This window comes from Panthera tigris, chromosome A1 (genome assembly GCF_018350195.1).
Source record: "Panthera tigris isolate Pti1 chromosome A1, P.tigris_Pti1_mat1.1, whole genome shotgun sequence".
Classification (NCBI taxonomy): Eukaryota; Metazoa; Chordata; class Mammalia; order Carnivora; family Felidae; genus Panthera; species Panthera tigris.
Window position 1 is genome coordinate 163,028,740 of NC_056660.1, and position 14,821 is coordinate 163,043,560.

The 14,821-nt window shown below is 39.8% G+C and overlaps 1 long non-coding RNA gene across 1 annotated transcript; it reads left to right on the forward strand.

Moving 5' to 3' along the window:
- Positions 1-2,140: 2,140 nt before the first annotated feature.
- On the forward strand, positions 2,141-12,848 carry LOC122231507. Its single transcript, XR_006208751.1, has 5 exons — positions 2,141-2,295; positions 5,822-5,912; positions 11,257-11,317; positions 12,185-12,467; positions 12,759-12,848. It is a non-coding gene; the product is annotated as an uncharacterized LOC122231507 (long non-coding RNA).
- Positions 12,849-14,821: the final 1,973 nt, after the last annotated feature.

A 14,821-nucleotide genomic window follows, 5' to 3' on the forward strand; every position in this document is an offset into this window, starting at 1 on the left:
AGATTCTTTGATCTTTTACATTACAAAAAAAATTAAGGATTTTTCTGGCTGAGGGGAGCACTCCCAGGAACAAATCCAAAGAAGAATGGGGTTTGATATGTTATTTTGAGTTTGCTGAGCCCCTAGGACGTTTTTTTGCTCCTGTTGGGGGAGATGTTGAATTTATATTCATAGCCATTGTGAAAAGACTTTGTGCAAGGTTTTATCAAATGATTTCAGAGGAAAAGTCGGAAACCGAATCTCTTAATGTTGTTACCCCTGATCTTGGGGTTGTCTTTGATGTACAGATTTATGGGAAAGCACAGGATGAGGCGAATAGAGTTCTTTAAACGGAAAGATGCAGCATCTACTAGAATGAAAGAGAGTAGCTGCACCGTCAGTGGAGTCCTTAAGTGATCCTGGCTGGTGTCGCTTCTGGAACTAAGAGCTTTGATGCTTTGGCTTTTGTGGAAAAGCTATGGGCAAGACAAGGGAACACTGGGTCTGTCATGTTGACCTTTCAGTCTGATTCACCAGGAAGAGTATTCTTTACCAAACTTTTATATAAAAGGATACATAGCAATATATATCTGGAAGACTTTTGAATTCTCTATCCCTGGCCTAAAGCTTCAGTTAGGAAAGGAACTTAAGCAGTAAGAAGTTGTTGAACTTACTGAAATTGAGATTTTGGCTAAGTACTTAGAGCTAGGATGGCAAATGCTGAGCATCCATGTCACCATGCTCCTCACCAGTGCATATGGCAGACATCACTAATCCATTAGTGCAGTCTCTCACTCAGTCCAGAGGTGGCCTCGTTATCTTTCCTAACCCAGCGCTTTAGGCAGCTGCTCCTGTATTGATCAGCATTACACAGGAGATAAAACCTGTTTCTTCACCACACCCTCACACCCCCACACCCCCTATAATAGGTTATACTGTGAACTGGTAAATGGTCTGAATGTTTTTGAGTAGGAGGCTGTTCCAGGGCCTGTCTCCTCACCAGAGACCACAGGAGAACGGCCCATCCCTGTTACCATCACCCACAGGGTGCCCACTGAACATATGCTGGCGCTCTGGTTACAAAAAGGCTCAAGATAGCTTTCACCTTCAAGGACCTGACTCTTACTGGGAGAGGAGAAGGGTAAGTAAGGTAGCCTAAGATGCATGCCAAGTAAGTGTTGTGTTGAATAAATAGCAATTGAAGAAAGAGGAGCTGAAATCCTATGGGACTGAAATCTGAGAAAGAACTATCTTGTTCCCATTCAGTAGCCTGGCCAATTTATTTTGGATATGCACACTTCATTGCTGATCTGTGTGGAAGGTGAAAAAAGAGAAAAAGAAAAAGTCTTCAGAGGGAAGTTTGGGGAAAGCAAAAACTTAACAAAATAATTGAATCTAAGAAGGATCAGGGCATGGCAACAGTGTTCACTTGGTTATCTCTACCTTTCTCCTTGGTTACTGACCTGCGTCCCAGAGGAGAAGAGGTAAGGCAGAGGATAGTTAACGGAAATAGTGGAATTGGGAGTCAGGGAAGGTGAGAGCTGTGAGGGAATAAATAAATGGATATTTTAGTGATTTGTTTTCTCTTGCACTGCCCTGCATCCTGGCATAGGTGGGCTGGGGATTGATAGAAGGTTTGCTTTATTTAGGGTCAGAAGTACATGTAAAAATGTATATTCTTGGGGCGCCTGGGTGGCTCAGGCGGTTAGGCATCTGGCTCTTGATTTTGTTTCAGATCATGATCTCAGTCAGGGTTTGTGAGATTGAGCTCCCACATTACATCCAGCTCTGTGCTGGCAGCACAGAGCCTGCTTGAGATTCTCTTTCTGCTCCTCCCCTGCTCACACACGCTCACTCTATTTCAGAATAAAAAAACATTAAAAATAAAGACGTGTATTCTTGGCATAATTTATATAAGATATTGAACTATATCAGAAGTGTTTTGCACAAGGAGTTTCCTCATATAGATCACCTTTTAATACAGCTAACTAGGACCCTGCGTTACTTGGTAGATTTCTGTATTTTACTTTCTAATATTTACAAGATTTGAGTTTCGTTATTCTCAATGTTTCACATACAGATTTGGTGTCATGCTTCTATAATAAGTTACTAAATTTAAAAGGAAATTTTTTTTTTGTTTGTTAGAGCGCAAGCGAGCACAAGGCGGGAGAGGGACAGAGAAAGAGGGAGACACTGAATCGGAAGCAGGCTCCAGGCTTTCAGCTCTGAACACCGACCCCATGAGGGGCTAGAACCCACGAACTCATGATCATGATCTGAGCCCAAGTTGGATGCTCAACCTCCTGAGCCAACCAGGTGCCTCAAAAGGAAAATTTTAAGTTAGGTTATTTCTAGGATTGAATATTCTGTGGTAGGCCACATAAAGTAACTCACTGGTAGTTCAGAAAGATACTAAACATGACAGATGGACTCTTTGTGGGGAAAAGGACATACACTACATTTGGTGTAACATTGCCTAACTACACCCCACCCTGAAACTCATTTTTTAAATATTTGCTTGATGAAGCCCTCAAAGTGAAATAGAGGGGGATTTTTTTTTTCAGATTTTATTTTTTATTATTTAAAAAAATTTTTTAAAATATTTATTTATTTTTGAGAGAGAGAGATCGGGGGAGGGGCAGAGAGAGGGAGACACAGAATCAGAAGCAGGCTCCAGGTGCTGAGCTGTCAGCACAGAGCCCGACATGAGGCTTGAACCTCAGAACCATGGGATCGTGACCTGAGCCCTTAACCAATTGAGCCACCCAGGGGCCCCCAGATTTTCATTAAATCGTAACTTGTTTTTTAAATTAAAAACAATTGTTAATGTTTATTTTTTATTTTTATTTTTGAGAGAGAGAGAGAAAGAACGTGCAAACCTCTTTCTTAATAAACATAAGTTTAAGATCTTTTGAAGTGCGCAGAGGAGAAAGTTCCTAATTCCACGTTAAGTGTGGGGAAATCTTCACATGGAAGCCCTACTCGGGTGCCAACCATGAAGAGGATACTAATCGTGAAGAGGGGTTTGCTAGTGGGGAGAATGCCTGTGTGGGAGTATAAAACTGGAGAAGGCCTCCAGATTCATCCATTCTACTTTTCTTTTTTTCAAGTTTATTTATTTTGAGAGAGAGAGAATGGGGGAGGGGCAGAGAGAGAGGGGGGAGAGAGAGAGAGAGAGAGGATCCCAAGCAGGCTCCATTCTGTCACCACATAGCCCTATGTGGGGCTCGAACCCCCAAACCATGAGATTGTGAGGTGAGCTGAAACCAAGAGTTGGGTACTTAACCGACTGAGCCACGCAGGATCCCCCCCATTCTACTTTTTCTACTATCTAAACCAACTTGGACAGAAGCATGCCATGTATCTAAAAATGTCCAAGAAAGGAAATCATATTCAGTCACTACTGTATTCGACTCATGTTTTCCGTTCACGAGTTCAGCAGTGAAATTTCAAGTCATGGTACTTAAACCGCCAAACAGAATGTTTCAATCAGCATTTCTCCTAATCCAACCACTTTTTACCTTCACGTAACTACCCCAGCCTCTCTGACCCCATCTTTTGTGTGTCTCTGTCGGTCCAGAGTTTTCAGATTTTCGTTGTATATGCATCTGGAAGAGGAGTAAGTTTTGGGGTATGAAGAAGCCAGTTTCAGACTCTATTTGGGAGCGTAGCTGGAAACACTGGGCCCTGAGGGAAAGTCCAAGATGCTCCTGCTACAGAGTCAGGCCGGTGAGAAGGGTGGGGAGGGAAGCCGGCTTTCCGTGCATCCACTGCTCTTGCCCTTCCTCAGTGCAGAACAGAACACGAACACTGCCAGCTCCAAAACTCACCCTTCACAAGTTCTTTTTAAAGCCTACGGGAGGACCTTGTTTGGGGAAACGGTGCTGGCTAGGCTCAGAGGTTTCAGACGAGTGGAACCCTACCCTGGGCCGAATGATTTTGACTGCTGTAACCACTTTCAGAACTCAGGCCTGCAGACCTCTTTCTAGGACTTAAAAGGGCTGTTTGCTGGAGAAGGGGAGAGGAGCAGGTGGAAATGTCTGAGGGCTGTTGTTTTTTAAAACTAAGGCAATTTTTAATAGCCAATCATTTGTTTCTAAGTTCCCCTCTCGGCCTTAAGGAACCAGCTGTAAATAAAATATTGAAAGAGCTAAAATGCTGGCCCTTCACATAATGTCCTATAGTTGCATCATTTTGATTCTGTGGTTTTAAAGATACCCACCCTGGCTCTACCACTTATTTATAGGATACAGTTGATCATGACACTTAGTTTCATTTTTTTTTTATAAAATAGGTGTAATAATTTCTACTTTATAGTTCTTGGGAGAATTGGACGTAATTCATATAATATAAAATGTCTGTCACATAGTAATTGCTGAATAAAGTGCAACCAAATAAAAACCATCTTTGCAACATCTGAATTACTGTCTTAATTTACCCCACAACTGCTTTAAGAAGGTTCTACACAGGAGGATTTGGGTGGCTCGGTTGGTTAAGCATCCAGCTTTTGATTTGGGCTCAGGACATGATCTCACAGTTTATGAGATTCAGCCCTGTATCAGGCTCTGCACTGACAGAATAGTGCCTGCTTGGGATTCTCTCTCCCTCTCTCTGCCCCTACCCTGCTTGCACGCTCTCTCTCAAAATAAATAAATAAACTTAAAAACAATTTCTTAAGGTTCTAGACAGTAAAATAAAAGCACGACATTTAAAATTGACGTATTTTGAATAAAATATTATAAAATCTCAAATTGTGAGCTACGGGTAACTATATGTTGCCACTCACACTCAGCGAACTAGTGTTTTCTGAAGTGGGCTATCGACATTCCAAGTTAGGCAAAGATCATGCACTTGCGTGTGGGAAGAAAATATTAGAGCTGCTTTAAAAATATTATTTATCTTCTCCTTTAAAACTCTTTTTTTGTTGGGGCGCCTGGGTGGGTCAGTCGTTTGAGCATCCGGCTCTTGATTTCGGCTTAGGTCATGATCCCGAGGTCATGGGATTGAGACCCATAACGGGTTCCACACTGAGCATGGAGCCTGCTTGGGATTCTATCTCTCCCATTCCCTCTGCCCCTCTCCCCTACTGATGCTCTCTCTCTCTAAAATAAAAAATTGTATTTGTTGTATATATCATTTATATAGTGTGCCAGTATAGTAGTAAATGCATAAATTATATAAATGTCTATTTATATAAGATATCAACTCAGTTTTTAAAATTTTTTTTTAACTTATGACCATAAGCGTTTGGAAATCACTGATCTAAGTGGCCACGTCCATTATAACATGCAGATTCTTGTCAAGTCCAATTTCTTAGAATTTTATCACATTAAATGTTTGAACATGGGTTTGAGATTTAGCAAGATAAAAAAATAAGGACCATTTAAAAAAATGTATGGGCAGTTTTATTTGATTCTTATTCTATATCTGTTTGCTAGTAATTTTCTACCCAGTGCAGTGTTTTTCAAGTTTTTTGGATTTGCTTTTTAGTTCCTAATTTGAAGAATTAATACAATTTGGGAAATAAAAGACACCAGAACGGAACCCATCTGTCTCAATAGGTTTCTGAAGTTTCTATTGTGAACCTTTTCCTGTGCACACATTATAGTTTTGGTTAGGGACTCCTGAACCATGCGGTGAAACATTTGCTGAATATCCCATTTGCAGAATCCATTTTTTGTGCCTCAAGTGAGGTCGTGTTCTTGGTCATGGGTTTTAGTCATGTGTTTTAAAGGCACGATACTGCCTTACCCTTCAGAGCTTTCTGCTGCTTACCCAAAGTTCTTCCAGGTAGCCATCTCTGATCATTTGAAGACTTTTTTATCTTTTTCTTTTTTTTCAGAAGATTAGCAGAATTCCTGATCACATTTTCTGGCCCATGACTCCCATACAAAATATATCTTCCCAGAGGTCAATTTCTCTTGCACTGACAGGTAAATTGTGCATATGGTTACTCTCCTATCCTGGTTAAAAAGAAAAAAAAAAGTAAAACCAGAGACTGTGTTGTGATACATTTTGTTGCCAGAATCTTTGGCAATGAAGGGGTAAATAACAATGACAGAAAGCGTTTAGAAACTGGCTTCTTCCTCACTCCCCTGATTCTGCCACAACTAAGAGCTGGAGTTAACCCCACCCTCTCTAGCACAGGCGGCTGGTGCTCAAGCAGTGAGTATGAAGTATCGGGTTGGGTGTGGTCCAAAGACCCACCTGCCCATAACCCACATATTGTTCTTTCCATCTTTAGGACCAGCTGGCTCTCATGGCTCCCATCAAACTATGCAGCATAACATAGTCCTTCCCCACCAATTATTTGCTGTAGTTAACTTTGCTACAGTTAGTTACAGCTAACTTCCTGTAGGGCATACCTGTTACTTGTACTTAATAAGAATAGAGATCCATTTTCATCATTTCCTTTCTCTCCTTATGGAGAGGAAAATATTTACATGTACCATAACCTGCACGTTTACATCTCTTTGTTAGATTTGTTTGGCCATCATCTCAATGCCTGGTCTAGTTTCTAGTGTGTATTTTTGGTTTAAGGGTTGTTTTTGTTTTGCCTAGGGTAAATTGAGCACCCAGAGGGGAAATTTTCAATTATTTCTGCAGGAGTTTTCCTGAGTTGCTAACAATGCCCTTATTTGTTGTCTAGCCACTGCAAACTGACTTTGACAAGAACCGCTGAGAATTTAGTTTGTCGTCTTTTTTCATATAAAAATATATTAGCCATCCTTTGATCTGTTTTCCAAAAATCTCTTATGACTGGTGCAGCTTACTTTTTCATAGCTTCTGAAGTAAAAACACATTTTTTTATGCACAACTGTAGATTCTTCATTTTGTAACAAAGCCTCAAATTATATTAATTCTTCTCTAAGATTTTGTGATATATCTGAAAGATGGACATACTGACAAAAACCTTAAAAATCAAATTTTATTTGGATGAAAATGGAAAAGCAAAAGAGCCTGTTTGGCTGAAATCTGCATTCACAATATCTCTGTAGCTGCTAGTTTTAATAAAAACATCTGAAGCAATGGAAAATTGGGGTGGAGGAGGGTGAATGTGTTATTGGACCTTTTTGAAATTACAGAAATTCTCAAAACATTTTGTACCTGAAGGCTTTTTAAAGTAGTGTTCCATTCCTGCAAATTGTGGTACATAATCGATGTTTATAATAGCCCTGTGTGCAGTTGGTTGCTCCATAAAAATGTATACTAACAAGCATCTTTATGTGGGCTGTTTAATGAATGACTCCCCATTCACAGACTTGCATTCTGTACCTGGGGGGTCTTATTGCCCTTTCTGAAGGCCTGCCTGATACATGGTATGCCTCATACTCATTCTATCAGTGTTTTGTTTTGAAATTAGTCACTGTTACAGAGTGTGTGTGTGTGTGTGTGTGTATACTCTCTCCCACCCCCACCCCCGCTCTGACAATTTCCTGGGTTGAGTGCATGGGCGCTTGGGGCACCTGGATGGCTCAGTCAGTTAAGCATCCGAGTTTGGCTCAGGTCATGATCTTGCAGCTCCTGGGTTCAAGCTCCGTGTCGGGCTCTGTGCTGACAGCTCAGAGCCTGGAGCCTGCTTCCGATTCTGTGTCTCCCTCTTTCTGCCCCTCCCCTGCTCATGCTCTGTCTCTCTCTCAAAAATAAATAAACATTAAAAAAATTGTTTTAAGTGCTTAGCCTTATTCAGATTAAAAATTGAGAACCTACTATGTGCACATAGTGCTTTGACACTAAACCAAATTAGGTAGTAGGTGGCTTTTAAGGATAATAGTTAATGTTCAGAAAGCCTATGAGTTTCTCTGAAACTACAGATAGCATGCTCTTTGTTTTGTGTACATATAACCAAAGGTTTCATGCAGTTGGGTTATCATGACATATCATCGTTTGACAATTTGATAATAGTTATTTGCTATCACTGTTGTACTATTCAAGAAACTTTGAAATTACCATTCTAAAAGGCGATGAAGAATCTTTTCAAGTAAGTAACTTCACTTAATGTTTGAAGAAATATGTGAATAAAAGGCCTCAGTATGATGAAGTTGTTCTATGTGTGAGGGTTTCCAGATAATTGCTCTAGATTTGTTCAAACCCTTATGACACTGATAGTGCCAGAAATGAAAGGAGCAATGCAAACTGTATGGAAACTGAGAAACCTAAGTTGGTTCAGTAACACTCACCTCTTCTTCTTTTTTTTTTTTTTAAAGTGTTCACCTGCTTTAGATATAAAAATAACTTTGCAATTGCAGACTTCCAAGTTTATCCCAATGTTCTCAGTGCTATGGGCTATATGTGGATGCACAGTGTGTGTTAAAAGTACTTTTGTAACCATCTCAGGATTTTTAAAATGACTCGTTATTTCTGTGAAGTCACAAAAAACCTGACTGCTGAAATATGCAAGAATTAGAGCAAGGTGATAGAATCTGGAGCACCTTATAAAAGCCTGACCTTATGCTTTAATTTAACTCCCACACAATCTTTTTTTCTCAAAAGTTTAATTGAGCTGCACTTGGTTTTTGTTGATTAGGATAATTATGCCGGAATGACTTTAAAATCTCTTTGCATGCACTGTTTAGCTCGGGCACTTCTTATAATCACTTGGAGAGGGACCAGGAGTGTCCTACCCAGAATTCCCAGGGTAGGGCCGTGGGAGAACAGAGCAAGGTGAGTTTAAGGAAGCAGCTACCTTTGTTCTGCAGCTTTTAGCTATTCAGCACTGCTGGGGTCGGTCATTGAATTGAAAGCGGCAGGACTGGAGGTCTGAGTGCCAGGTCAATCTGAAACCAAGCAGCAGAATATGAGATGGAAAAAACATGGGCCTTAAAATTGGACAAAACCTGGATTTGAATTCTGGGCATGAACCCTGCCACGGAGGCTTTTAGCTGTATGACCTTGAGCTACTGAATTCGAGACTCAGTTTTTTAAATTTATTGTGGAGGATGTGAGCTAAGTTAACATGCCTTTGCTTAGCACAGTGTCTGGTGTAATAGTTAACTCATTTTTTTTTCCAGCTTATGATAAAGAAACTGACATCTACTCACCTTTGGCATATAATTAAGGATGTTTGCATCACTCATTTTTATTGACTTTTCATTTTTTAACCATTAAAATAATGTCATGGCATTTCATAGACCATGAAAACTCAGTTTAAACAATCTTGGGCATATTCTTCTGCTATGACGAGCGAGCTGTTCTCTCAAGGTATCTTTGATATTTGGTATCGTGCAAGAGAAGTGATATGGCCGATGTCAAATCTGAATTGATTTTCCCAAGAAGAGTATCAAGCAATTGTGCATTCGCAACAAGCTGAAATCTGAAATGATTTTCCTCTCTCATTTGTGCAACTCATTTTCATTGTGAAGGCGATTCATAAAAACAATGCATAATCAAACCTGCCTACCAAGATAAAACATTCTCTAGCCCACTGATTTAAATTTAAGAACAAACAGCAAACAAAAAAAACCTAGCCCTTTCATGACTAAACTACAAAGCATCTTTTAAATAGATGGTAAAATTAATAGAATTACCTAATTTATAATAAACTTTTTTAATTAAAAAAATGTTTTAATAATGTTTTTTATTTATTTTTGAGAGAGACAGAGAGTGAGTTGGGGGGAGGGGGACAGAGAAAGAGGGAGACACAGAATCCAAAACAGGCTCCAGGCTCTGAGCTGTCAGCAGAGAGCCCGATGTGGGGCTTGAACCCATGAAACATGAGATCATGACCTGAGCCGAAGTCGATCGCTCAACTGACTGAGACACCCAGGCTCATTTTTTTTAATGTTTATTTTTGAGAGAGAGAAGAGAGTATGGGTGTGTGTGTCTGTGTGTGTGTGTGTGCACATACGCACACAAAGTGGGGGAGAGTCAGAGAGAAAAGGAGACAGAGGATCCCAAGTAAGCTCTGTGCTGATACAGGGCTTTGAGTTCACAAACTGAACTGTGAAATCATGACCTGAGCTGAAATCAAGAGTCAGAAGCATAACCAACTGAGCCACTCAGGTGCCCATAGATAAGCATTTAAAAAGCATTCCTAAACTACTTCCAAGCCTAGGGGTGCCTGGGTGGCTTAGTGTGTTGAGCATTAGAGTTTAGATCTTATGGTTTGTGAGTTCGAGCCCCACATTCAGGCTCTGTGCTGATAGCTCAGAACCTGGAGCCTGCTTCGGATTCTGTGTCTCTGCCCCTCCCCCACTCATGCTCTGTCTCTCAAAAATAAAAACATTAAAAAGAAAGTTTTAAACTGCTTCCTAGGCTAGACCTATATATTAGTTACAACAGGTTAGATTTAAATATTTTCCTAATATTTCCTGCTATGTGGTAATAATTAATTGTGTATCCTCTTGGAATCAGGTATTATAGTGTAGCTAAAGAAATAAAATTGAAGATTAATTTAGAGAATTAAGTGTTGAGGTGGAAATGTTAGCCTCACCTTAGTTTCAGACAACATCACCTCTTAAATAAGATATAATAAACCTTGAGTCCTGAGTCTTTTTTTTTTTTTTTTGGTTATTAAATTTGCTTCGTATTTGGCATAATCCTAGAGTAAGACCTTTCAACTTTCCCTTCTTCTGAAGTCATTAAATGATAGCTATGTAGGGTCCTAAAGATGGTCTGTCTCATAATTATATCAGTTTATGAACTCCGTTTAAGAAATAAAAGAACAATTGCACATTTAATCCAGGAGATCATCTACTGACCATATTGAAGTAGAGGGTCTGTTTTCTGTGTGATTCCCTAACCCACTTATTAATACTTGAGGACTCAGCAGTTTTCGGAGTCTGTGCCCTGAAATTGCTTATTTTGAGAGCAGCAGGTTTCTCTAAGGAGTATTTACTTGGGCCTTTTTTTTTTTTTTTTCTTTTTCCCTTGGTGGTACTAGTCAGAAACTTTCTAGACCAAACCAGAGCTATTCTGATAAATATAACCTCATTTACACATAAAAAAAAATGTCCTGTTCGGTCTCGTCTGTCACAAGGGAAATATTTTTTTCCTTTAACATACAAATGAGAGAGCTAGGTTAAATATAGCAGATAATCTTAATGCAGTGAACATGCTGAGGACCCTTAAGTATGGCTATTTTCCAATTTGAGTTCCCTAAATGAGGGCAGTTAAGCACAGGAGCCTGTGGTCAGCTGGAATGAATGAGCAAAACGAGCCGTGACCTTTTGCATCAGGGGAAACACATCGTTCTGTTTCTGGCTTTTCACAGCTTATGTGTTTGCGTTTTTAATGTATGACTGAACCTGAAAGTTCATCTCTAATCTTGATCCACAGGGAAATGGCAGAAATCCTAACCAGCCAAATGATACAAATTTAAATTTCCTGTGGAAGAAAGGTCAGTAATGTTCTGCTCGCTGGGGACAGTCTTAACTCAGCAAGCAATCCTTCTGATTAAAATTCCTGTTGAGAGCTAGTGGTTTGTCTGATTGAAAAACTAAATAAGTCCTTAATCACTTAGGTAAGATGACATCACTGGGACATCAGAAACTGTCCAAGAGATGAAAAACCCCTCCCGGGTATCAACTTCATTTTAAAATTGAAAAACAAAAACATAGGGCTGCATTTAACAGCAACTATTTATAGTTCTGTGATGTAAGACCTCCAGCTTCCTATAATCCCCATTGTTCTCTAAAAATAAAGACCCATTTAACCGAGGAGGACTGGCGAGTGATCTTGTGATGGATTTGAGTTATTGTTCAATGTGCCAGTCCAGGCAGGGGACCACAACAGCGAGTCAACACTGCCGGGAGCCTCTGGCTTGATTGGGTGCCTGCTGCCTTTGCTCACTGTACTTACCTGTTTGCACACTGGTACTGTTGAGAAAATAGCACTTTTGTGGTTGGCTTCTGCTTTTCTCGTGGAAACCTAGCCCTTTTATGAGATGAGCACACAGCTGGCATATTTAGTTGGTAGCAAGTGACTGACCTAATGAATTAGGTCAGCATGGCGAGGATTTAGTTTCTTTGCCCCAACCTTAAAGTTCTTGTTTTTTTAACCATGGAGCTTTGTATCTGTATCACCTACATCTAACTAGGACCTTCCCATGAAGTCTCAAGATAGCCTTTATCCTGAATTTAAAATAACCTCAGATGCACCATTTTACCAAGAGGCCAACAAAATGATGTTACACCCTTGTTAATGTTTCTAATATTAGATTTTACTTGACAGTCCCTACTTACAGTTTGCTTCTTTTCTTTCTCAGTTTTTATGTGCCTGCTGTTTTTCTTTCTTGCAAGCCAGAAGAAAGTAATAAAAAATAAAAGTTAAGAAAAGACGTCCATGCAGATTAAGTGCATTTCCAGTCTCCCTTTGAAATCACATAAAGCGGCTCTGTGTCTCCTTGCTCTGTGGTGTAAGCGGGGAGTGCCTGAGGAGAGCCAGGGACTATGTCTGCTTTCAGAAAGGCCCTGGGAGTCCCTGTTTGAGGCTTCTCATCTTGTCAGTGCTGAAGGGCTGGAGGAGAATTCGGGGATTTCTCACAATCAGTAAACCCTGACATTTTGTCTTTAATCTCTTTTTCAATGTGAATTCTGTCAGATGATCTGAGAAGACACCCAATTACAGTCTGAGTTGCTACCCAGTGCCTAAAACTGCTCAAGAAAAGGGTTTTCTTTTCAGGAATATGATAGCATATGTGTTTCTGAGCTTTTAGCTTTTCGTATGAAATTATAATAAATTGTGCATGAAGGTGAAACACTGAGGATGATGCCACCTTATTAAATTGAATTTAGTGGATGGTTAATTCTGATGATGCTAAAATATTGCTCATTCCAAAGTAGGCACATTGATGCCAGGAAAGACCTTGGTATGTTTGGCATGGAACAGTGACATTTAGCTATTAGGCTGGAGTGAAACATGAATGGAGCTGACAGGGTGAGTGGTCTCACTTCTAATGCCTTTGGGTAGTTCTCTGTGTGCCTAATTATAATTGAGAGCTTTTTAGATTTACTACATAGTAAATATCTGTTACATACTCAAATAGATTTAGAAGGCTTAATGGTCTGATAAGTAGGTTGGGGATGTATTTTTAAATATCTAGGTTCTGATATCGGAATCAGACATATCTTGTGTGTGAAAGTGAATGTAAAAATCAAAGAAACTGACATTTGACTAATGCTTAGTAGGTTTCCAAAAACAAAATAATTTCAAACATTTATCTATTTTTAAAATGGACATGTATTGTAGGGACGCCTGGGTGGCTCAGTCTCTTGAGCATCTGACTTGGGCTCAGGTCATGATCTTGATTAAGCATCCACCTTTGGCTCAGGTGATGATCTCTCAGTCTGTGGGTTTGAGCCCTGCACTGGGCTCTGTGCTGACAATCTGGGGCCTGGAATCTGCTTCGGATTCTGTGTCTCCTTCTCTCTCTGCCTCTACCCTACCTGTGCTCTGTCTCTGTCTCAAAAATAAATAAACGTTAAAAATAATTTTTAAAAATGGACACCTATTGTAGGAAACAATGGACAAATGGAGACAAGTTCAGAGTGAAAGCTTGATAAAAGTTTCTTTGTGGACAAATAAAATGATAATAAAAATGGAAAAAAATAAAACCCTTTACACATTTTTGTCGAGCCCAATATAATTTCACCCTAGTAAGTGCTGATAAGGCTAGTGAACCTCAAGAACATGAAAAGGGCTTTTCCTCATTATTCATATCGAATTAGCTACAGATGGTTGTGTCTTGAGTGATAATCTGAATTTTAACCCCAATTCCATAGTATCCACTTTTAAGGCCCTGATATTGTGAAATTATTTTACTTCGATACTGAATGGGTTTTCATCAGTGAGTCTTCACGTTTTAGAGAGAGAGAAAAAAGTCAAAACTGCTTTATCTGCTTGGTGGCCATAAGTGCCTTGCATCGTGATTTGCTTTGCTGACACCCTGGAGGGCTGTGTGTGGGTGACAGACCATGTCATACAGTCTCCGCCTCAAAGGCCACTCAGGCAGCATAGGGGGCACACAAGGACATCAGGAATCTGCAAGAGTGGATTATTTTCAAGAAGGCTCCAGATGGGATTGACTTATTTAGGTTTCATTTGGAAATACATCCAGTTTTGAATTATCAGATATCAATATAAATAATAATAATCAGAACTGCTCTTTAGTGATTTGTAAAATATATCCTCTCTATCATGCTTTGTGACTTTCTACAATTCTTCTGAGTCTATGAAACCACATCTCTCATACCCAACAATATTCACTGAATATATTTGACCAAATTCACTACACATAAAAGGGTACTAAAGTTTGAAATGTTTCAAACCAAGTTTAAAAATCTTTACCCAGGTCACTATTTGAAAAAAGCATTGACTCTTTTTAGTAAGGGATCCCTTTTCCCCTACACCCTATCTAAAACTGCAAAACCACGTCTGTCTCAATACACTTTTTTTTTTTTTTTGCTTTATTTTTTTCTCTTAGCTTTTTTTTAATTTTTTTTTTTAATTTTTTTTTTCAACGTTTTTAATTTATTTTTGGGACAGAGAGAGACAGAGCATGAACGGGGGAGGGGCAGAGAGAGAGGGAGACACAGAATCGGAAACAGGCTCCAGGCTCCGAGCCATCAGCCCAGAGCCTGACGCGGGGCTCGAACTCACAGACCGCGAGATCGTGACCTGGCTGAAGTCGGACGCTTAACCGACTGCGCCACCCAGGCGCCCCCTCTCTTAGCTTTTATGACTAAGATACTAAATATCTTTCTTATCCTGTTTATTTTTGGTTTCCTTCCATCAGAGTGTAAATTCCACGAAGGCAGAGATTTTGTCCGTTTTGCTCACTATTGTTTGTCCATGCCTAGAACAGTGCCTGACACAGAGTTGGCACCAAATAAATATTTGTTGA